Below are 25,904 nucleotides of genomic sequence, written 5' to 3' on the forward strand. Positions count from 1 at the left end.
TTTATTGATCTCCACTCTATTTCTTATACATTATTCATATTTTTATAACTTTTTTGAAGACCATTTTTCCATGCTTATTCTACAGGATGGGTGGGAAGTAAGTAGGCATTAAATAATCGCTTTGCATTGGAAATATAGAGGTTATAACCATTTCTCAATGCCTACTTACTTCCCACCCACTCTGTAGTATGCAAACTGTCCGAAGATTTACGGAACGGAAAGTACAATTTTTAACGTTTTGCAGAATCCAAATTCTTAATTACGTGAACATTGGCATAACAGTATACGCTTTTCAGGACTGGAGGCTCAAAAACTCAGGTGGTTTCCATGCGAGAAATTTAAAATTGATTTCGTAATTAGGAATTTTCCGAATGATATTTCTAAATAACTGAAGAGAGGAAGGGTTTAAAGGACGAAGAAATTAAATTCTAGCGGTATGCTTGCTGCCGTGGAGTTCAGAATATTTTGTCTTACAATTTGCTGTTTCAAAATGGAAAGAATATAATATGCTAGGCAAACCTATTCTTTTGTATGAGTGTAATATTTGGAATTTCGTATCAAGAGAAAAGGGTGTTTTAGAGTTAAAAAGCTGGTCAGAGCATGTAGCACGGACGAGGAAGATAAAAAATTACTCAATGTTTTGTTTAAATGTCCTGAAGGAAACACGCCACATAGAAGATCAAGCGCGTTTGGGAGGATAATATTAAAATGTATCTTAAGGGAATACGGTGGTGCATAGTGCATTGGATTAATGTGGCTTTTATGAGTACGGTAATGAATTTTCTGGTTCCATCGACTTTTATCCTCAGACTTTGTTCCACGGAGTTGAAGTTAGTTTTAAAGCGGTGACATAATTAGAACACAGGTCATTATGAACGTGTACGTAGACCTATTTCAATAAGAAAATTGTCTTCAATGCCTAGGTGTCTTTGGCCTATTATATCAGTTCTGGACAACGAATTATTGCAACAGTAGATGGCCGTTACAGCTAGTCTACCGGAGACCTCCCATGTTGGCGATAATTTAATACTTGGCATTCCGCAAAAGTGCGTGACTTCAATAACATGTAGTACTGCTCCGTTCAACCTTGCGTACCAAAAGATCTGTATGGGTTATCTCTTTCTATATGTGACTCGAGGAGGTCATGAAACAACGATGATGAATACCTTATAGTCCTCCTTGTTCTCCCATTTGATCTTCACGATGTTCTCAATAGAAGATATTTCCGTGATAGAAGGCTGTCACATTTGTGCATCTTCTGTTGTGCTTCAATCGAGGGACAGTTGGTCCGGCCATTGGATTAGAGACATTCCAGTTACCTTGAACTCGTGCGTCAGGGTTCGTGTGGAGTTGTCAAAATTACATTCTTCTAATTTAAGTCTTATTCTTCGGGCAGTGTATTTAATATTTATTCCGATAATGCTATAATAGAATGGCAGGAGAAAAGACATTTTGCCGTTAAAACGTAAAGTTTATTTGCAAGTTATCATGAAATTACTGTAAAATCAGGGATGTAATTTACCGAATACATACAAATTAATGTGTTATATACCAAGAGATTAATTTATGATAATAGATTTTCAACAATACGAATGCTTCGCAAAGATTAAAAATATGGAAACAAGTGTTAATGAAGAATAAAAAATTAAAGTAAGGAAGTTGAATACATTTCTTAACGGGAAGGCTGATTCATTGCAAGACCTAGGCATATTGTTGTTATTATTAGTTCCCAGTAAATACCAGCTATAGGCTTATGTCTTGGTGGTTAATGCTGCACGCGTTTGTCTAGCGAACAAACTGCCGTGGATACAAACAGCTTTGTACGTTAATGGTCCCCTAGCAATACCAGACGAACAGGACGGAAGAAAAGAGGAGAATAGATGAATAATTGATGAATACTTGAAGTTTATGATAAACAAAAAAATATATGAAATATTTTTGCTATGTTATTCTACTCTTGACTGGAACTGGATGAGAGTGTGTATAATTTATTCTCTCTTAATATGAAAAGGATAACTAAACCCTTTAATGACAGAGAAGTACATTGCATAACCCTTTGCACATTGTACACTGCCTTTTTCCAAACGTAATCCTGACAAAAGAAGTTGAATACAATATGAATTTATTGTAACAGTGATGTTACATCCCACCATTTGCTACTTCCATTGTTTCCATCAGCTGGTCAGAAATAGCAAGCACTGAATACATTTGAACGATTTAAACAAGTGATAGGTCCTGTAAGCTCTGTGAATCACACAGTGTTACATAGAATAACTCCATAATTATAGGCCTAAATATGAACAAGAACACAAATTTGTCTACTGAATGGAACATAAAAGTTGTGCTGTGTGACCAGATTACCGTGAAGTTTATTTGTTGCTTAAAGATGATGACTTAGACCTTGAAACATTTTTATTTCGCGACTAATTGCATTAGTCGTTTCAGTATCTACACATACAGTCGTATATTAAGGTAGGTCGCTGTGTGATGTTATTCAAGAGCCCGTTACTGTTGTCATGTGCAGTAAGCCTGTTGCTTTTCAAAGTACTCAAGAGGCCAATCGCAGTAAAACGGGCGGAAAACATAGGCCACTGCCGACTTTGAATAGGCTTCTCTGAAGTATCGGATAATCTGATAAGAAACTAAATTGCAAACTTTGAAGTATTTCTCCTACAGGCCTATGTTTATTTTCGAATTTCGCATTTGTAGACTGCACGTAGTAATTTTCAATAATGCAGACCTTAAAATTATCCAAAGCGCAACCAAGGTGATTTATTACAAGCACGGAGAGTGTCGAATGAACGCTGTGTTATGTAGAACTACAACACAGATATTATCTCATGACAGGTTGATTAAACTCAGATATGTTAACTTTTATGTATGGTTTATTTACTGGTGCCTTAACAGCTTAGACTATAACCTACAGAGTTGAGGACTCCTAAGATTGATGTCATTATTGTTATAGCATTTATCCCAGACACGTGTTTTAGAAAGAATCCAATGGGTTAGTGCAAGGGAAAATTTAACTTTGAACATTTTTAAACAAGCGCTAGGCGACAGCTTCAGAACCATTTTGATAAGATGATAACGACCTACACTACCCGACGTGACAACTTGGAAGACCACAATCATGAAAACTAATTGGGGAATATTTTCCAAATTTACGCTTGTTAAGAGACATATAAAATATTTAGTGGTAGGCTGTAAATTAAAACTGTCAAATTAGAAGAGTTGGGGACGTTTTTGCGCATCCTGTACCCTACAGTTTTTTTGCTTTATACAACAATAAATTCATCATTTCTTATAAGACGTAACTTCACAATCTGGCATACAGAATTGTTGTAACTTCTAGGACATTTTCCTTAAAAATCAAAGCGTATTTGTTCTGAAAGTACCTGAATTGCTGAGAATCCGTTGTATGGGTTAATTCCATGCGAATATTTTTAATATGCGATTATTTTCAGCGAATTTTACATAAGGTATTTATTGAAACTGTCAGATTCAGAAACTGGAAATTAATGTGCTATTGCTTGTGTTCGTATTAGCCATTCGAATCCAGATGACCATAAAAAAGGACTCCAACAACAATGTTGTCTATTAGGGCTGATATTACGACACAGGCCGAAATGGCGGCAGTTGGTGCCGTGATCTCAGTACGTCGATTCTTCGGTGGACGAGGAGTCGCTCCCGCAGATGATGTGAGCTGCTAGCCGGTAAGTAGGAGCAGCCGGCATTTATTTGGTTTCTGGAATTAATAAGAAAATTAAGCATATTCTGCATAATATAATCAAAAGTAAGATAGGTCTATGATATAAATAACTATACACTTTCTATAATGAAATGAGATTACAGGTTCCCACGGATCTTAGTCTTGTGTCTTTTAACACGATGTACTGTTGTGGGTAATTTGGGATAAATTTATCGCCTCCGTCACTAAGTACCTCCTCTATATGGTCCTATAACCCTAAAGGCCACAATAAATATTCTGATAATAATGAACGAGATTATTATCAGTCACAGGTCTAGCCTTTTCACAATATTTTCAGATTTAACGTTTCCAGAATTTATTCTTTATTACGCGTAAAATTGTAACAGTCCTATCACTTTACTGTGATTGTAGGCCTAATAATAATAATATTAAAAATTCGGAAATTTCTAGGACATCACAAGAGGCACATAATCTAATTTATTATAATAAATTGCATAATAGTATAAAATAGTACATTGACTTAAAATAAAAGGCTATGAAGAGATATCCATTACTACTAACTACCAATATTGTTACCTATTATTTACACGCGAATATTGAGCTACATTTTACAATATTTTGATGTCATTGATTGATGATAATTAAATTATTCCTATTTTCTTTCTGCATAATCCTTTAGCAAATTGGTTTTATGCTAGTGTTTTATTGACAGTTTATAGAAATGAAACATCTTACGTAGGAATTAAGATTGTAACGAGTGAATAAAATTTAGGTATGTACGTATGTATGTATGTATATACGCCTAGATATGCGTGTTTGTTGCGTGCGTACTTATATGACAGCAGAGCAAATCTTATAAATGGATCGTTAGTAATTTTATCGTCTATCTGTGTTTTAATCTTCACTTACAGAGAAATCATGCATCTTGAAATAGTGTGGGGTCCATAGTAATTTGGATAAAAATAAATAATTCGTACATGTGATATATCCTAAAGTTATACGGACAGACTTATGAAATCGTGCACAAATTTTCCTTTGCGAAGAGTAATCAAGTTGCCTCTTTTATCACGCAAATTTTATATTCCTCTCAGCTCTACAGGGGCATAAAGCATTTTATCATAAGGAGAGGAGCCCATTATAGTCCTTAAAAACATGTTTGTCTCAGCGAATAATAGGTTATAGAATTATTTTAGATTCAGATATTTTGTTTCAGATTATTATTTAATGAGGTCGTTTCCAAATTTAATTTCTTTTTAAATTAATAGAGATTTGGTTAAAAAGAATTTTGTGAAATCCAATTTGAAGTTTAATAAAATCTGTTCACAGAGACTGCTGTTAAACATTGTTTATTAGAACGCAGGCACAATATCGTAAGCACTTCCTGCTTTGTTACAAATAGCTGGTAAGCAGACTTCGCCAGCTTGCCGCACACAAAATGCTCATCCATGACGTATTTATAGAACAAATTTCTTTAAAAAAATATACTATTTAAAAGTACACTGTCTTTGTGGATGCCGGCATATGTTACAGTAGTTTTAACTAGAATTTCATTGGTTTTAGATAAAAAAGATTTAGCAGATTCTCGTTAATTTTGTGAGTCCAATAAAGGCAATTCCTAAATTTGTTTAGGGTTTGCGAAAATAGTGTTTTCGTTCCACGACCGCTATTTTAGAGTAAATTTATGCCGGTAATATGTTTGGATATTGTTCACTGCTTAACGATTACTTTATATATACGTCGTTTCTAGAGTTGTTGTACATCATTTATATGGACAGATTGCTTTTAAGTTAGATTAGAGGTTCTCATGGCGGTGGGTTTGAAGATGGCTGTCTTCTGGGTTGAAACGTAGTTTAATCTGGTAGAAGTTTACAGACGTTTCAACGGTGATTGCTGCCTCTATCATCAGGGAAGTAATTTATCAGGCAGCAAGGACCTCTGAAACGCCGGTAAACTTCTGCTGGGCTACATTCGACTCTATAGAGTCTGAGTTACTGAAAATTCTTCGTTAAAAACTATAAATAAATAAACAAATAAATTTCTAGACTACACGGCGCAACAATCCAGAAAACTGCCATTTTTAAATTTCTGTTACTTCCCCATTTCAATAGGTCTAATAGTGGTGACGGTCAAAATACAATTACTATTATGGGAAGTGGATATTTTTTACAAACATGATAGTTTTTGTTCCTTAGAATTTTTGTAAGTCTTAACATTAGCATATTCGATATATTATTTCAAACTTGTCTTTCTAGCATACAAACTTTGCAACTGTATGTAATCACACGTACAGTTGTGCTGCTTGTTTATGTTAGGCAAGTTAGCAATAGATAAAGGAAAAGAGCGGTTTGATTTATGCACTTTTCCAGTATTTATCCATTGAACGTCATTGCAATAATGGTCTCTGAAATGCTAGAATGTATGGTAGGTGCTGCTCAGTAAAAGCATTCCGAAAACTGCCAAAAGAAATTATAGCCAAGCGTTATATAAGTTTACTCATTTCAATTTTATGAAAAACTGTTTTCCTTGTGTTTTCATATTGCTTGTTTACAAAATGTACCACGTAACACTTTGTCTTCACATCGTACCCTTTCAGAAGGTCTCCTTAAAATTTTTAAACACAGCCATCGGAATTGGGTGTTGACATTTCATGAGCAACGAGGCGTTGAAATGTGCATCAACATTTTGTCCTCTTACCAAGCAAAAGTAAAATGTGTATTCTGTATTTCATATGTGATGGGCAAGTAGTGAAGTTCCACATAAAACTTGCTTCAAACTGTTATGTTCTGTTATGTTTTCGTCCCCACATAACATATTGCTTATCTGTATTAACGGTATTTTACGCAGCTGGTTTTACTGGAAGAAAATAAGTGGTAGGTTGTAGGGCAAATATGTATCATATTCGATCTCTGCTTTATTAGAAATTATAGCCATTTTTAATGTTGTCAGTGTTCCTTGAAGTGAAGTCTTATAGTAGAAGTCATATTGCTGTTTCTGACGATTGATCTAACAAGTTTCTGTTCAGACAAATTCATATTTGTTCAACTTTCGTGCTTATTTAATAGGCGTACTATTTGCAAGAAATTGATTATAGGTAAAGGATTTCGGTTTGAAAGGATTGTTTTTTTGGAAGACTATATTATTTTCACTAACATGCACCTGTTAATCACACACACACACCCTGTGGTATTTTAAGTCACATTAAACAGGGAGATTTGCTTCGTGCTTTTGATATTTTAATACGTATTAAATCTTATTATTTCTGATCCTAATAACAGCGACTTTCTGCTTATAATATAATACTGTGCATCAACAGTAAGTACATCAACATAACAGACTATCCTATAATTTACAAGTTACAAGTATTTGTCCTACATCAAACTATTAACACTTAAACTGAAACTTTCAGTTAATGTCTTCGAAGTTAGTGTGTAAGCATTTAAGAATCATTATTGGTTATTATGTACAGTAGGTTTCTACTTCTAACCCATTTCAACTCACCTACCTATCTACAAGCTTAATTAAAGAAAGCGCATAATTTATTTCAGTGTTTTAACTGATAACCAGCAGTAGAGAGTGATTATCTTTGTATTTCGTGAAGACGACTCGAATTGTGGTAACATGTCGTCACTGATAAGTTTATTACATAAAAATTGATTTCTAATGCTTCTTTCAATACAGGCTTGCGAGTATATCACATTAAAACTTATGAGAAAAATCTGGAAAAAAGTATTTTTACGTATTGTATAAATACCTCTATATGTTATGGTTTGCTGCTGTAGTACACTGCACCAATAGGCCTGAAACGATGAAACAATGCAATTTGTTAGTCACTGCTTTTAGCGCAGTATTTGGGATAAACGAACCTATTTAGAATTCTGTAGCCCACAGAGTGACCGTATGGTTTTCGTACGATTCTGAGAATTCACAGCGATAATGTCCCAAACAACACTAACGAATTCATCTTTGTAATGGGGATCCGTTGCGTTTTGCGTGATATAGGAAATTCATTTTTAAATATTGTGTTAACTTCAATGCAGGCTTATGCCTGTTTATAGAGGTATTAGGACGTCAAATTTATTCCATCGGCGTGAAACCGGATGTCGTGTCTTAAGGAAAATTGTCGCTGACACGCTTGGTTTTCTTTTTTGTTTGGAAACCATTCGTAGATGAGTTTTCTTTCCCTTGCCGCTTATCCCCTGTGGTTCTGTTTAACTACTTAATTTGGTTTGTTTCTATTACTTTTCTCCCCTAGTTACAGCTTTTCTGTGTGTCTTTCCTTTCCATTACGCGTCTGATACTTGTATAAGAGAAAGCACAGACAACAGGCATTGAGAACGGTGTACAAATGAAGGAATCCTGCGGAAACGAAGGTGCATTGACGGGGCGTAGCTTAAGAGTAAATACCTTGTGATTTGGGAAAGATAAGAACGGAATAAAATAGAACTTTTATAAGCACTAAGGCTATTTGCACTTACCTAAGTAATACAAATTACTGAAGATATTCGTATGAAAATCGTACTTTAATCATTTCTTCTCTTCACATGTTTAGAATAAATCATTTCGAATCTCCCGAATTAAGAAATGAAATTAAAATTTCTCACATATATGTATATATATGCTAATATTAATTACTATTCGTTTTATTTAGTCTGATCTTTGTAATACAAAAGCCAGTAGTCAAGTGTTTAGACATTTGGACTCTCCGAACGTCAAAAAATGTTAGTTTCCTTCCTGTAAGTCTTAACGCAATTTTCATAATAGGCTATTAGCATTTTAGAATAGACAGGAAAGAACGTTCTTCAAAAAGGTATCAGAATACCAGCAGTGCATAAAAATGGAGTGCAGTTTGTTGTTAGGACTATAACGGAAATGTTGATGCTAATAATAAATAATTCTCTTGAAATACACCCGGAAATGCCTGAGTAGTGAAAGAACAACAGTGTTTAGCTTCATTTTAATCGGCTAATCCTTATTTTCATTTTATCCTCTAACTCCTCATTACTTCATGGAGGAAAACCCTTCGTGAGGAGCCGACAGTCGCTTAGTTAGTCTTGGAAATCACTGTCATATTACTTAAAAACGTTTTAGTCTTCCGTCTTTCGCTTCAAACGTTTTTTGACAACTTCTGCAGTTATTAGAATATCATTCTTCAACCTTAGGCCGAAGATGTGATTATTTCGCCTTTCTAAAGGCCTACAGATTTATCTTTTTCAGCAGTTTAGTTTGTCGACTAATTTAATCTTCATTATCTGTTACCTTATTTTCTGACATTGGCGTCTTCTAACTTCCATCATGCGGGTAACTGGGGGGTTTCTTTGGCGTGTAAACTGTTAGCCACGGTACTTGTCATGGGACGTGACCCGTGTAGCACAATTACCACGCGATGCTGTTGTCAAAACAAAAAGAGTCTTCATTCGGTGTTGCTGTAAATTCATCCTTATCCCTGAAGACCTGCGAGAATGTAAAACAAGTGGTTTAAGATTCGTATATGCGTGTTTAATTCCTGTTAATAGAAGTATAAATTCAGTATTTAATGTTTCACGCAATAAATAAATGACTTTCAATTAAATTACGGACTAGCAGCAACTGGCAGCTCTGATGATTTGGAACACGTCACTGCTTAATTCGGAAGTTCTGTGCCAAAACTTGCTTAAGATTCAGTGTGATTTGTGGTTGTAGAGTGTATTTCACTGATTCAGTGTTTTGTTTGTCAAAACCTGGCTAGAAAAATATTACTTTTATTGCAGAGAAATATCAGTCAAATTAAAAAATGTGCAATAAATGTATTATGGTTCCTGCTGCATAGGTAAATATTAGTCTAATACATTTCCTGTTCAGAATGGTGGTAAAGTTAAGAAAAGTTAAACTACAGTAGCAACTCAAAATTTCATCCACATAGAAATTAATATTGGGGAATCCTTGCTAACATTCAGTTCAGTATTTTTATTTTATGCTCCTCTAATACACTTTAAATTATCACAATTTTTAATGTTTTTCTCCAAATTAGCTGCAAGCATTCTATTGTGTGACATACAAGGGTTTAAATGTACAGTTGTAAGACCGACCAGAAAACATTATTTAGGCTTCTACAGATACACGCCGATAACGGTGTCAGTGTCCGAATTAATAGTAGTGATAACTGTGGATGCATGCTACTGTAACAGGACACGACACAGAAATTGTTTCAGTTGAGACTGAAGGTAATGGACCACTTGGAAGACCAAGGTCTAAATGGGAGGACCTGATATTAGAATGAATTTTGAAATACAGAATGTAAAATTTTGTACTTAAAGGTTCAGTTATGGACTCCTGTGAACACAGAATTGGAGCACTAGATTTCTCTGTTCTATGAAGCAAATTATAAAAATGATGGTAAAAAAATAATTAGACCGAAAAGAACATGTCGCATATGATGCAACTTTCGAGCCTACTTCGAAAGCAAGAAAGTGAGAATTCTGTCTTCCAGTATGAACCAGAAACAAAACACCAAATTCTGCAATAAAATGCATTTTAGTGGTAATATCTTCATTTTATAAAATCAGTCCGTTTTAATTTTGAGACCACATATTAAGCCGGAAATGTAAGTCATTATTAAGTCGGAGAGCGATCTAGAGTCGTAGCTGATAATAAGGACAAATATAAAGCCAATTTACATACTGCCACATGGATGAACGTAAATATGCATTAAGATGTCTCCGTCTAGGACAAAAAAACATGTCAACATTTCTACAGCAGCAAGATATATCTTAGAAAAGAATATTATGCTAAAGCCGACTGTGTAGTTGCATCGTACTTAAATTGTGACATTTGTGACTGGCTTGAATCGGAGTTATAGTAGTTGTCCATTAAACTGTAGAATATATAGGATAACTCTTAGGAATCTTGTTCTGGTGCAGTTCTCTTTCCAAAACAATCGAGCGATAGCCAACAGCACGACGACTGAGTATAAATTAAATTCTAGAATATTCAAGATCGGAATCAGTACAATTAGACGGAGAATCGCTTACAATTAATAAATCTAATTCATTGTTCGTGTCATGGAAAAAATATCGGTTGTATTCTTTCACAAACGCTACCTGTCTACATCGCTGGAATTTCGCAATAATTAGGTAATTAATAGTTGTTCTTGCTTACTTATTGTATTGAATACATAATACAACATGAATCAGAATTTAAGCTTCGGTAAATTACAGGCACGTATACAGTTACTCTTAATACTGGTTATTGTATTAAGATTGACATTAAGCCTCATCTGAAGAGGACATTGGTATGAAAATTAGCAGTGAGCAAGAATCAAATGACCATTACCTGTAGTAGATGACATACCAGGTTAAGACATGCGCTATCTGACTTTAACACCTTGGAAATAAATTTCTAAATAGTTTGTCAGAAATCTAATAAACCAAAGCCCTTAAAGGATAATTTTGTTCTTAAAATTTTCTGCTTTCGCAGTTAGCCTCGTAGCTTAAAGCAGTTTTCATAAATATTTGAATATCTTGCATTATATTTTCCGCAATTTTTAACACATCTCGATAACGGGTCTGGTTTTACACGGAACATATATTATTTAGATTTATATTACACTCGTTATGAAGGTGGATGAAACATACCTACTATCAAACAGGTGTGGGGATAAATTAATCCGATATACATCTCTGTACTACCTACAGTCATTACATACTAAAAGAGATAAAACAGAGTACCACAGCCTACCACGGGCATACAAGGTTATTAACTATGCCAGATTTTCTGTTGTGGGGGACCCCGAGACACTCAAAATATGGAGGCTCCCAATCAGTGACAATAAATTAGGTTAAATTGCAATTATGTTAAATAAACTATAATTAAATATATATAAGTACCACGTGATCGGTTTCTGGCGATAATTGTCTGGACGCATTTTTCCGCAAAAAAATATTTGGGTTTTTGGAGGCCCCTGGGCAAATACACTGTTCGATACCCCTTAAATCGGCCCTGGTTATAAACGTGCTATTTGTGCTAAACATTTATGTAAACAGTTTATCACCGTAAGTTATTGGACGCAAGTGGAAACAAATGTAAATCATTTCTTTGCATTGATTTCAGTATGCTGTGCCATGGAGGATGTGAAATGTTGATGTTAGAGGATCTGCGTATATTTTAGCATATTATTATTCAATTCCTTGGCAGGTTGACCGACGGCTTTGTATATTCCAATCATTGCGTTTCTTAAACAATATAAACATTATCAGCGCAAACTTTAGAGGTAGATTTTCTTTCAAATTAATCACTGAATAGTTGGAGTTTAGGGTCTGCTCATTATTTAAATTAGGTTGTTCTACAGGCGAGACTATGCGATTCTGAGAACTACGTAGCTAACCTTTACTTGGGAGAAATATAAAGAACGAAAGAAAGAAAATTAACGAAGAGTGGACGAAATTCAAATAAGGAAGGACATTTTGAAAACTGAAGGAGCACGAAATTATGATCAGTGGCTGGAACGTCTTCAGAGACAATCAAGGAACAGTCATAGGGTATATAAATATATATATATATATATATATATACATACTCCGCGCTGTACCAAAGTCATACCTCGTAGTCAAATAATGGAATCGGTAATTTGCAGAATCACAAGTTCACTTCCTGAGAGATCTGACCTATTGCTACCATGACAATTAACTGGAATAAATTGCGTGTCGGCAGCCATAATTCTTATTAGTTTCCCGTCAAAAAAAATAGAATTGTGTTTTCATGTTATTTTGATACTAAATTTGCTTAAGGTTTTGGCCATGAAGAAATCATTCAAACTCAGAGCAACTTCAGCATGTCACCTCAGCAGTGACAAAAGACAGATAACCATATGAGGCATGAAACGTACCTTTATCGTTGAAGATTTCTGCTGTGTAGTCTGGTAGATGTTTACCAACGTTTCAGAGGTCATACTGCCTCCGTCATCCGTCATTCATCGCCCTGATAACGGAGGCAGTATGACCTCTGAAACGTTGGTTAACATCGACCATACTACTAAGCGTAACAACCTAGAAGACAGAAATCTTCATACTCACCGCTGTGAAAACCTCAAATCTTTTAATATTGTGTCGGACTTGTGGGTAAAAAAACAATTTTAAAAATAACTAAATTAAAACTCTGGATGAAAAACTGAACTGTAACTTTTTCAGAAATTTAAATACTTGTAAGTTATTCTTAGAGAAAAATTATTCATGTGTAAAATAAATAGTAATTTTCAGCATTTATAGTATTTTCTCGAAGGCGCAAATGACCGATTCAGTTGTGCCCGAGAGGGATCGAAAGCAGCGTAACACGGTCACTAGCAACTTACTTCAACTGCCTTCACTAGTTATATTGTGTTCCGAGAGAGTTTCATTAATTCTGCCAACACGTAGGCCTACTTGTCAGTTTTCAGCGTACATATTAGTCACGTTCTTTAGAAAAAGCTGTTTCCATACATAAATGACATTGTAAACCACTCTAAACATCTGCTCTAACGTCCTGTTCGTACACAGTCATGCACAAATTGTGATTTCCAGAATTTTCTTTTTCATTCCTGTTTTCCTTTTCCTTCATTCTCTCTGTGTTCCTAGTTTCATTTTCGATATTTATTGATCTGCCAAGAGAACTTTAAAGAACAACCTCTGATAGCGGACTGTTACTGCGTATCGTATAGGGAGCATAAATATAGAAAAGCAGCAAGTGACGGTCTCTTGCATGCCCGACCGCTTGCCCCTGCAACATAGACATCCATATACACACATAAATATACACATGAATATTATATTATTTGTCTGTCCGGCATTTTTCGTTCGTGCTTTTATTTTCAGTACTTTAAGGTTTACGTATTTGTAGACTGTATGTAGTCTTTTCCAATAATCATAGACCTCAGAATGATTAAATGTCAGTAAGCGAGGATAAAGCAAATTGTTGTCATTTTCTGATAGAACTGTACTACACTGCATTAGATTCCTAGATAAATTTGTCTTGGTTTGAAAGTTTCGTCATTCGATACGTGTAAATCGGATATTTGTGAATGTACACCGTGTCTGTAAGTGTATAACGAATTTATTTCGCGGCTAACTCAAAATTATCGGATTTACGTACATATATTTAATCTTGGGTTCGAAGATATTTCACGTATAGAATCATATTAACATTTCGAAGTTTGTTAATTTTAACATCTCAACTTTAGCTTTAGATTCTTTAGTTAAGTAGCATTACCTGTATCACTTCTGAAGTTCCACTATAGTTTCGGAAAAGTTTCCGCTTTGTGCTATCCCACAGGCCTCTTTCAAGTTTATAACCCATAAATTTTCGGATTCTTGTGACAATTTACTAAACGACAACAGATGGTTCAAGAATGCGGTACTTCAGACTTGTAACTTCTTGTAATAACACATGAATTAAGTTTATAAACAAAAATGTCTTACCAGAATAGTTTATAATACTATAAATTATATTAATTCCCAACTAAACTCTTTTATGTTACATACACCTGTTTGCCTATCCTATATATTATATATTTATTATGAAATGTCTGCAAGTAGGAGGCTATATTCTTTAATTTATTAATTATTTAATGTGCAAGACCAATGAAATATATGGTAACAACTTTCTAGGCATTACTATAAGTAACTTAACTGCGCTATTCTAATTGACCTTGCTTTAATATTCAAAACTTGTATCAAGAGCGGTTTGTCAGCCAACACAAAATTTACTTTTGCTTAAGTAGGAGGACACAGAATGGAGGAAAGGGATTAGAAATTGATGAAAAATGAACCACAGCAAAATACTGGTAGCGCATACGATACATGACATAGAGCTACAGCAATAGAGTGAGTATTGAAATTGTGACAAAGAAAAGAACATCTGAAGTCCCTACTTTTATCAGCCTCGGAGTTTCACGTAGAGATGGATTCTGTGTTCCATCAAGGAAGACGATGATAATGATGTAGTGGAATGGGGAGGAAAAAGAAGTTAGTAAAGTATAAGCTGTGTTTGGGTTGATGAAGGATGTAAGAGGGTTTCAGTATCAAAGATAAGGGAAAGCCTCTTCGCAGTATAAGCGATCTGCCAACCTCACTCCGTACAAAAAAAAAAAACATTTCAACTTTCCTCGTGTGTGGCGTCACCATTCCGTTAGCCTCTTCTCTTCTTTTGCATGCTAATCCATGACCTGGAGACACCAACGAAGCTGATACACTGCCGGATATTTCACAGAAGCTTTGCTGTCCTGTAATTTATAAAATAGAGAACGTTAATTTTTAAAAAAAAACTTCTTAATAAAAATTACATGTTTTTCCAAATGCTGTTACCACAAGTCTGCATCGTTTCTTAAATGGTTCTAGTGTCGGTCAAATTTCACATTTCGTGTTGATATTGTAGATGACAACAAATTAAACTGACGATTTTAGAATGGCATCCGGTGGTTTAATATGGAATGTCTTTAAAATTGAGCCGTAGGTGTTGACATACATGCACACTATCAGCTCAAATCATTGAACTAACGTCGACATTTCTTATCTTATTTGTAAGTCACCGAAGATTCAAGATGTTACTATCAATGTAAGTATAACATTCAATTTTTTCAACGTAGGAAACAGAATTTAAGCCAGTTTCATTAAAGCAACTAAGAAGAATTGTCAAACTGTGCCTGAAATAAATGAGTAAAACCCTAGTAGGCTTTAGAAAGTGTTCCGTGTTCCACTGAATGGAGTACAAGTGAACGACAAAAGTAAGGCGAAAGACTTTCTTTTCTTCATTTATAAAAGTGTTAGCCGGCCTAGCACGGCCAACAGATTTTATATCACGTCATCCAGTGAGGTTCGAACGTAAACAAAGATTATGCATCATCAAATTTTGCGCAAGTTGGGTTTTATTAGATTTGAAAACAACTGTAAAATTAGACGCGTTTCGGCCTGAAATACAGTTACATTGGCCGTTGGCCAATATAATAAAATTAACCTTTTACAATATGACAAATTAATTGATATATTTAATTAATATTAAAGCTACTTACGTAACAATTAACGTAAAACACCGTGGCCGTTAATTCGTAACACGTGCTTGAACGAATGCCGTTATTTCCTTGGCCTTGATATCTTAGCATATAAAATTATGGAGCTTCTAGTTTGCAAGAAACACAGTAATACCATGAGGACATACAGGCTACACTCTATTTCAACTTAGTCCCCTTGTCATCAAAACTCATGACATAATACGGGCTGGTACACCGGCAGTGAGGGCAATCAGTCTCAGCGAACATGATATTTTCATGAATGGCAAGTTTGGAAGGTTCCAGAAAAGGGAAAGAGAACAAATTCTTCATCTCTTCCGAAAGAGAAAGAAAAATTTATAAAGAAAGACGGGACTTTTTATAAAGTTTGCACGTGACGCCTTCGCTTCACCACCTGCATCCAAATGGGAAAAGTTTCTTTTCTTGAGAAGATTACTTCACTTTCTTTCCTTCTCATGTCGTCCTTAAATCTGCCCGTTTTTCAATACTGCGCATTTTGAATACTCCAGGTAACATCTCAATCTCCGGCAAGTTTCTGACTACTCTCATAATCTTATATACCACTGATTAACTAAACTGTATTCGTTTTGAAGAAAATTACAGAACAAAAGATCTTCCATAATTCCCCATTTTTTCTTTTCATATATATTGGCATACAATCTGATTAATGCCCTTTCGAGACGATTTATATTGTGATTAGAATCTTCAGAGAATTTTTTATTTTGTGGCATGAACAGGGAACGCTAAAGTTTATTCACTGTCTAACATACGAACGAAGGCACAAATTTGCCTATCTTATAAATATGAGTCCAGAGATAGATTTTATGTTGTACTTCATTTTTTGACTCAGTTATCTGATTATAGGGATAATTATATGTCTGGTGGAAATATAAATGCTTTAATTCGGAAAATTCTAAACTTAGAAATGAAATCGATAAGAGTCTGTCGACACAGACCTGCATGGTAAATCACAGAGTGTTCATTATTTAAGGAGGTACACTTATGCTATTATCTTCTACTTTACCGTTGTACTCAGAATTTAATTTTTCTCCCTTCAAATAATAAGAAATGTTGGTAACAGCGTATACCAGATCCAGTTATGATTTTTAATAATAATAATAATAATAATTTTAATTTGAACACCTTGTTTTAGTTAACTTTCAAAGAGATAATTTTACTGAAATGTATGTATTCAAGACAAGTCCAAACCGTAAGTTCAGAAATAACTGCGCGCCAAAATTGAATGCTCAATTATTTATGATACGTATAGAAGCTAATTGTTTCTTATAGACTTTCTCGATCTTTTCATAAAATCAATGCTCGTTACAGCGCCCTCTAGAGAGTTTCCAGAAGAAGAACAAAATGTGTTGTTCCATTAACTGTCATACACACTAGAGGACCATGTTCTTGGACGGACAATGCAAATAAGCTTATGTCCTAATAACGAAGACTAGATATCACACGCAAGAAAATAATTTGTGTTGTGCAAGGCCTATGTACGCCTATCAGAAATTGTTAATTCAGGTCAGCAATGTCATGAATTACACTGTATATTTAAGAATTTTTCCAAACCTAAAATAGTCGTGTTTAGGACCTGAGAGCAACGCCTGAATTTTAGAAAACAGGCTGCCGTGAATTCCGGTATCTGAGACAATTAATTGTTAGTGTTTTAAATTTTTTAAATTTTCAAAAATACGAGAAAATAGCATTATTGTATTATTTTAATTAGTGCAACTTAAAAAAAGTTACAGAAACGCGGCTATTAGCTTCGTCTGTCTGTCTGTCTGTCTATCTGTCTGATACTGTCTTGATGCTTGTGTTCGCATAAACAATTTAAGAACCACCAAAAAAAATTCATAAAATGTTATATTCAATTTTAAATACTGTTTGTTGAAACGTTCCAGTCTTGATTCAAATCGGACAACAAAAACGAGTACATTACATGAAGATCTGACTTATAACGGAGCGCGCTAGAGCTGTTGCCTTATGAATGGCTATTTCAAATAAAACGTCATAATGAATTTTCAATAGGTAGTGATTTTGAAGGAGGCAGTTGTAATCGGCTTCAAGATACTATCTCCACTTGGAGTGACTGTGGAAAATCACTAATTAACTAAACACCTATTAACTGGATCGGATTCCGTCTTGATAAGCTAATAGTCCTTTCAACTGGTCTGGAAATTCCCAGCATTTTATTGAGCCCGAAGGTTCATTGCCGTGTCGTGTCCACAAAGGCATCGGTCCCTCATCCTGAGCCAGATAATTCAACCCACAGCCCCAAATACGATTTCCCTAAGATCCATTCTAATAATATTCTCCCACCTACCCAAATGTCTGCCAAGAGGTCTCTTCACTTCGGTTTTTCAATCAAAATGTTAAGGCACGACAAAAACCACGAAAAAGCTAAATATGTATATTCAGTTAACTTACTCTCGATTCAAAATTGTGATTCTCTGAAGGTGTTTTTCCTCCGTACATAATACAATGAGAGTCTTGCTTTGATGCGAACACTGATCTTATTCCAGTGCACCATGAATTCCTAGTAAAGAAGCAATTGCAGTATAGATACTGGGGTCTATTTCTAGAATGAAAATTTGTCACTCGTAAAATACAAGTATTATATTAATTTAAAGGTGTAGGATGAATTTGGTTTATATTGGTCCAGTAAATTTTACATTATAGGAAGCTCAAATAAAAGTTTAGCAACATTTTAAAAACTGGCTTGTGTTACAAAATATTCGTGTACTAAACGTCATAACTGATATTTAGTATCGTGTGACCTTATAAGCAAGCAATATTTTGCTTTTCTAATGAAAGGGAGAAAAACTTTCGTACACTTTTAATTACACAAAAGTATCACTATTAAGGCCTATGATGAAGTTTTGTACTTTATACTAGTACCACATTAAACACCTCGTTTTGTTTTGTTTTGTTTCCTTTCTCTGGCTGGGCTTTTATTTCATTGAAAGACTGAAACTTTGAGTACTGAACGATTCTCCTGATAGAACCTTTCCTGAAAAAATAACAGTTAATTCGAATTTTATAAGTTAGAAAATATCTTTAGTCGTTGAATGTTTATTCCAAGAATTAATTGAATTACTGTCGTTTAATAAACGTTTGATGAATTCAAATGCTTTTTCGTCTTATCTTGCAGTAGTGCTACTGTTATTAACACACTACAACTTTGAACCTCGTCTTTCAGCGACTTGAATACTTCCGGACTTTTAAACTGAGTAAACCTTACTGAGATATTGTTGTTTTCAGGTTAGTAACCACGAATCTTAATTTAGAAACAAATTGTAGCCATGTTAGATAATATACAGCTTCAGTAGTGAAATAGATTTTGCTTTGTTCTGCAAGGCCTTGCCTTAGATTTTTGGACGTTGCTTCAGTTGAGAGTTATTTTTGGAACCATACTGTAGCGTATAAACACTTCACAATCTCTCTATCCCACTCCTTATAACAAAGTTAAAATATATTGGCTTTAGCAGCTGTTGGGAACAGTCTTAATTTTAATACACTAAATGAAGTGGAGTACCTAGCAGACAGGATAGGGTGTCTTGTTCGTGAATTAAACCCCCGTATCTTTTATATATTTACAATTATGAAATAAGTTTCACGAACTAAGAAAATAACGTATTTAATGTATACGTCAGGAAGTTTCATACTTTATAAAACTGTATTTACTATTATAAAATGTTCTTTGATTGCAAAATATTTAAGGTACTTGAAATTATAGAAAACAATTACAACCTGATAACATTTATATACTCAATGTTAATTGTATTTTTGTATTTAAATATTGTTCTGATTCAAATGTTAACATACACTGATTTAAATTAACTTAGTATTATTACCTATTGAGAAAAACAATTATAAATATTTATCTTAATTCTGATGGTTTGTGGAGATGGTACGTTGTTGAAGCAAACTACTTTTTGGACATTATCCATCGTCTCAGATTTAATAAAACACGACGTTTCGGAGATTGGAGATAAGGTCTACCTCTATCGATTTAGCCCAACAGAATGGGTTTTACCCGAAGACGGAGATAGATTTCATTCTGGGACGATGGATAATGTCCAGAAAGTAGTTTGCTTAATATAATATGTACTTTACATTTAGTGCAAGCTCAAAACAATAAGAAGTAAAGAATTCATAGACAGCGGAGAGTCGACAAGTGCAACAAAGTCTTACTGCTTGGATTCATTATTATAATTAAGAAGGCCTTTTAAGACGTTACTTGAGAATAACAAAAATTGACTACGTATGCATGTGTACATATGAAACCACGCACAAATATATGCCTAAATGTTTTCCAAAATATAGACTAATGATATTAATTAACGGATCATCTGTTTAAGAACTTTATTTTTCTTAAATAACACAGAAAGTTGTCCGTAATTTGTTCAATTTGCTGTTTCATTGCGACATTTTCAGTATGTGTTATATTTATAGCTTAATTTATAAATATCTTGAAGCAACATTTGTGATAAGAAGAACTTTTGATAAACTCCATCTAGCAGAGTCCTTGAAAAGCCACTTGTCGCTCAAGTAAATTCATTTCAGTACTTCTTTGTTCGTGTGGTGGGGACTTGTTGGAGCACTGAATGCAATGCATATTATCACATATTAAGCCTTTTCTCTCCGCCTAAGTACAGCGTCATCGACTGAGTCCCTAACAGAAACCAGTTGTTTAGGTTCTATTTTTGCATTAGCCAACTCAATGTGATTAATTAAATCGTCTTGATCCGGAACTTCCATTATATAAATATTTTCCTTCAAGCATCCAAACAAATAATAATATGGGAGGTGGCACATCGGGGAACGTAGAGACCAGAAAAACGTCTGCTCGGAAATATGTCAAGGCTTTTTTTTTTTTTTGCACAATGTGGAGGAACACCGTCCGACTACTACGTGGTCATTTACAATTCTGGCCGAAACGTTGACACTAAATCTGTGCTGAAATGACAAGTAAAGAGTAGCATGAGGATACTTTGTTGCCCGTACATGCAAGTGTGCAGGTCTTGTGCACCACTTGCAAATATTGCCTTGTCAGCCCACGGCACGTGACACAGAAATTGAAGGGTGTCCAAAATCTTGTGTTGCGCTTATCGTTAGAACTGCTGACGGAGATGTTTATCCCCTGGCTGCAACCCTTGTACTAGCTGTACATGGAAAAAGTACAACTGACTCTCATGCACAAACACCGTGGCACACTTTGATAGAGTCGTTCTATTGCAGACGGAATAAGACGTGTGTCGTTGATGGGTTATCGTGTAGGATATCAACACACCTTCCTCTCATCTGCACATAGCGTCTTCTACGGTCAGCATGCGGCATGCGGCATGAGAGTGTCTTTCAGATTACGATGAGCCGTTTTGTACACGCCGACAAGGCTGTCTGCGATCCCAATATCGACGCAGCGAGATATTTTACATCGCAAAAACTTCACAGAAATACTTCGCAATGGTAAACCGTTACGTTATTGTTGTTTGCCGCTATCTTAGTTGCGGAACTATTGTCAGAGTCTGATGATTGCGCTTCAAGGAAATGCTCTTTAAGGAACTTTCAGCGCGGAGCACCCGTCAAACGATCAAAGTAATACAAAACACCATCAGTGCAGAAATATCGTCACATGGAAACGGTAGGGAATCTTAAAGAGAAAAATTTATATATATCTTTTGTGCAATTTAATTTTATAATCTATTAGTGAAGTTCAGAATAGCGGATGAGGCAGTATTGTGGGATTGTACCCAGATGGCCATACCGTCGTGTTCGACTCGGACCTCATGTTTATTATAGATTACAATTTAAAATAATTTATTCGACCTACTGACAGATTTAGTACATATTAAATTGGTCTGATATAAACTTCTAGTTGCGTACCGTCACGATGGTTTCACTTGTTAACTTATAAAGAACATTTAATGCATAATCTGTGTGCAAGCTACATAAACTGTTTCCAGTAGTTTGTTAGTTGCTTTTGTTAAACTGAAAGCTAAATAAATGTTTACACTGTTGCCATGTTGTTATCTTACACACCACAAAGAAATACCTGAACAAGAGTTGTATATTTTTTGACGATCTATTGATATGCATCCTTTTGGAGTCCTATGTTAATTCGCTCGTTTTACATCTTGTTATTATTGATTGCAGGAAATTAAGAAGTACTTCATTTGCATGGTTGTTAAAGTAATAATAGTTATAAATGTTTTACGAAAATCGGTTAAGCCCTTCAGAAGCTAAAAAGCGTAACACAGTGATTGATAGATAAAGCATTGTAATTGACAAACCTAATTATTTTTTGTTATGAAGGGAAAGTGGGCTACAAATGAAGAGTTTCATTGTTTGAATGGGTTTCAATGACGACATTATAGTTAACTATGTTGTAGAGTGTTTTCAGTCCGTTTGATGCTATATTTATGGGCCTACCTGACCTGAGACAAGACATAGTATTCACTGTCGGGAGAACTTCAAATCCTATATGATGGGAGTTTTTTTACATTCTAAAACCTTGTGTTCTTCAGGAGTCAGATGAGAATTATCTAATCAGCAAATACAATTACTTTAAAACAGGATGGTAACTTCTGCAGTTTTCAACAAGTTTCATGTGTGGCTATTCAGTCGATCGTGCATGTGAAACTGTAAATAACTGCAGAATATATACATACAAATACACACGTACATACATATATACCAACAAGTAAAATGGTTACTATCTTGACAAAAAGAAAATATTTAAATATTTTTGGGAGATAAGAAACAGCGTACTTATTTGTGATAACCGAATAATTAACGTGGGATAAAGCAGGATAATTGTCATGGAAACCGACGCCGTTGTTTTACCTACAGACTGTACGTTTTGTAATTCTCCGGAACCAGAAACGTGAGGCGCAGTAGCAGTCGGAGTTAATGAGCCCATTCCAGAAGCAGGCACCCGGATCTAAGTAGACCTTCTCTCCCCTTCCTACTTCTCATCCTGGGCTGGAGACGCCAACCTGGTCCTGGAGTTCCCGGGGAAACTGCAATAACACAAGAGAAATGGGATCGAGAGGAAATTCTGTGCCCGGGCAACGGGCCATCGTCTGCAGGAACTTTTCTCTTCTGCTAACCAAGCAGCTTCGTTCCACTCATCCTTTGTCACTTAACGACTCCCGAGTCTCCTGCTGCAGGTTAAGCTCTTGTTTCAAATTTTCGTAAATGGCCTTTACCTGATGCTTGGTGTGGGATCAGAGCTCTGCTCGATAACCTTGACTTCGAAGAGGGAACATCACATTAACATTCGGTTCTGGTTAACTAAACGTACCAGAGTACATCTACTGTTAGTGTTGTTTTCCAGAACGCTGTTAGCATGAGTACATCTAATGAGCGTCCGAGCGTTGAATATTGATGCCTAAGGTCTTCTTACACATCGAGACATTTGGAAATGAGAGTAGATACGGAATCGAGACACCACTTCGCAGATTATGGCGCGATATACACACGAAACTCGAAGGAAATGGGACGTGTGTTTGAGAATAAGAAAATACGATTACGCCTATTTGGTCCTCAAATAAAGCAGTAAGACGGGTAGGACTAACGTCGCATCAAGACTAGCTTCATATCTTGCATTTTTAATGAGTGTAGATCGATTGTGATCAAGTCCCAATACTTTTTCTTCAGTTCGCAATGAAAAATCAATGCTCTGTATGCTTGCTGGCGAAGATAGAACTTTGTAGGGTGCGTACCACTACTACTATACTACTACCATCAACATCACCACCTTACATAATATAAAAAATCTTTACTAATCTTGTCGTTTCACGACTCAGTAGGCTACTCAACACAGTCACAACTCCCAGTCGCTAAAATATGCTTAAAGAAAGAAAATGTATTCAGAAAGCAGGAAAGAATTTGCACACGGAACTGTGTGATTAATTAAAGTTCCCTGATATAAAAAGAGCCTACATAAACTTAAACAGATATACCTTTAACATTCTCTAATTGCCTGATTAACTTGAAAAGTGTGACATGTAAACAGACCACTTACCTTTATGAATTCCAGTAATTATATCAATTAATTTTTCTGAGTAATAAATGTAAAATATATCGTTGGTTTCATGTCGTAATTAAGGAAATTACCTTTTTTTCTGACAGAGAATTTTGATGAATTCTGTGTTATATAGCCATCACCATATTGCATGTTTCAAGGTCACTGTAAAATCTTACATCGTTGCAACACAAACAGGGGCGGATGCGAGTGACAGCGCAAAGCTGTACTGCCGACTCATTGCCCCAGGGAAAGGATTGTGAAGTTCTTCCGTGGCCTTCAGACATGCAATTTGGAGAGGACTACTACAGAGAACCGAATTAAATAATTATACTTTTCTGCGGCTCCAATCTAGATGGACCAATTCAATTATGTAAAAGCTATAGAATGACAAAGTTCAGGCACAGTCTTTGAAATAGGCTTATCTCTGATACATTTATGAACCTGCTCATTAGTGGTGAATCCTGGGAAACAAGTCAGGTCGTACGGAAATGGAATATTAAATGCCCAAAACAGTCGCACCATAATACTAAGGTATAATGAAGATGATTTTGATGATAATCACAACAACAACAACATGCCTCTATGTGTTATACAGTAACACATTTGTTTTATATTCATTTAATTTTGTTGTCTGACCTCAGCACGATACAATTTTGTTAAAATAGTGACCACTTACTTAGATTTAAGAACTCAAGGATTGCTATCCTGATCTTGTAACTTATTAAGGTCGGACTAACAGAGACTATAATTTTTAGTTTATTTTGTCCATCTGAAACTGGATCACTAACCCCTTCGGAAAGAACGTATAGGCAGAGGAAGATATTTAGAACAGGGCGCTGAGAATAAAATTTGGATCAAGATACAGAACATAACAGGAGGCAGCTTTTAACTTTTGTATTTGCCTGTACTCTGGTTGCAGTATTGATTATCCTGCCAGTACCTTTTCGACTGCCGAAGATCGGCCTTCACAACTCTGAGATGAATGACCGGGATACCAAGTGTCCAATGGCAAATACCGACCGATTCACGTCTTCCACCCAGCCACTCGTCTCTGCCACTGTCCAAGTGTCGCCGATCAGCCTCACATTTTGCTTTCGCAGCTGGCAGCCGAAGAAAGGCACGCTGATATATCGGCACACGACAAAGCACCGTGAATGCGAGAATCTAATGAACCTTGACTGTTCAGTTTGGCAAAAGTTGTCGTTATGACCGTGCGTTCACTGCAAATTGACGGGGCCACGATATGGACGAACGTAGTCTGGAGAATAACAATCCATTTATTTATTTTAGTGCGCTGCATCAACAGTCAAATGGCCAATTGCAGATACAGAATAGAAAAAAAAACCAAAATAACAACAATCGATAAGACATTTTAGGTTCCCACGGCGGCGAATAAGAAGAAACTTTCTTCTGGGCTATTGCATCACGTAATCTGGTAGAATTAAGTTTACTGGCGTTTCAGATTTGCTTGCTGCATCCATCATCAGGGCGATGAGTCATTGCAACAAACCAGTAGAGAGACATTTTCAAGCGATAAACAAATTATAAAGAATAATTACGTAACTTTAATAAACAAAATAAAAAATAATCCACAAAAAGCTACTAACATCATAAACCATTTTCTTTTTTGACTAAATGTTACCACATGTTTTTAAAATTTAAAATGGAAGGATTAATTTTAGCGGATCTTGAAATAAGCATTACAAGTTAGCAATTAAAAACAAGGAGCGAGTTTATGTGCATTACGTATTAGATTAGGACAAATCCAAATTCGCGGCCAAGGGATTAGCTCTCCTACTTCTTACTGGAAAAGTCCCTGGTTTAAGTCTTGGCCCGAATACAAGCTACAACCAGAAGATTTTTGTTCCCTTATTCAGTCCCTCCAGGTAAACACCTTAAATTAGAAAACTGCCATTTTCTCCCACGTCTTATCCATTTCGTTATTCAAGCCTACCGATGATCCGACGCTATAAATTCTTTATCGTTACCATTGTCCGTTGTGAACACCCTGGGAACTGGAATCTTCGTAAAAACTTCAGCGTGTAGACAATATTAGAGCTGACAAGTGATACGTTATGAAATTCCTCTAGGTGTAAGGAAAGTTTACTTCACGGAAGAATACTGTGATGTGTTTATGCAGTTCTTGCCTA

At 35.4% G+C, this 25,904-nt stretch overlaps 1 long non-coding RNA gene across 3 annotated transcripts; it reads right to left on the reverse strand.

The window, feature by feature from the left end:
• Window positions 1-24,893, reverse strand: LOC110830617 (uncharacterized). Of its 3 annotated transcripts, XR_002543303.2 has the most exons (6): window positions 24,695-24,893; window positions 22,573-22,744; window positions 8,966-14,936; window positions 7,461-7,506; window positions 3,396-3,745; window positions 1-1,422 (listed from the first exon to the last, which is right to left on the reverse strand). It is a non-coding gene; the product is annotated as an uncharacterized LOC110830617 (long non-coding RNA). The 3 variants fall into 3 exon arrangements; XR_002543302.2 differs by lacking the exon at window positions 1-1,422 and having other exon boundaries at window positions 2,204-3,745; XR_015533568.1 differs by lacking the exon at window positions 1-1,422 and having other exon boundaries at window positions 2,204-3,745; window positions 22,569-22,744.
• Between the last annotated feature and the right edge of the window lie 1,011 nt (window positions 24,894-25,904).

Source organism: Zootermopsis nevadensis, unplaced genomic scaffold (genome assembly GCF_977971745.1).
Source record: "Zootermopsis nevadensis isolate Lab colony 2312 unplaced genomic scaffold, Znev_1.0 Znev_ptg000001l, whole genome shotgun sequence".
Classification (NCBI taxonomy): domain Eukaryota; kingdom Metazoa; phylum Arthropoda; class Insecta; order Blattodea; family Termopsidae; genus Zootermopsis; species Zootermopsis nevadensis.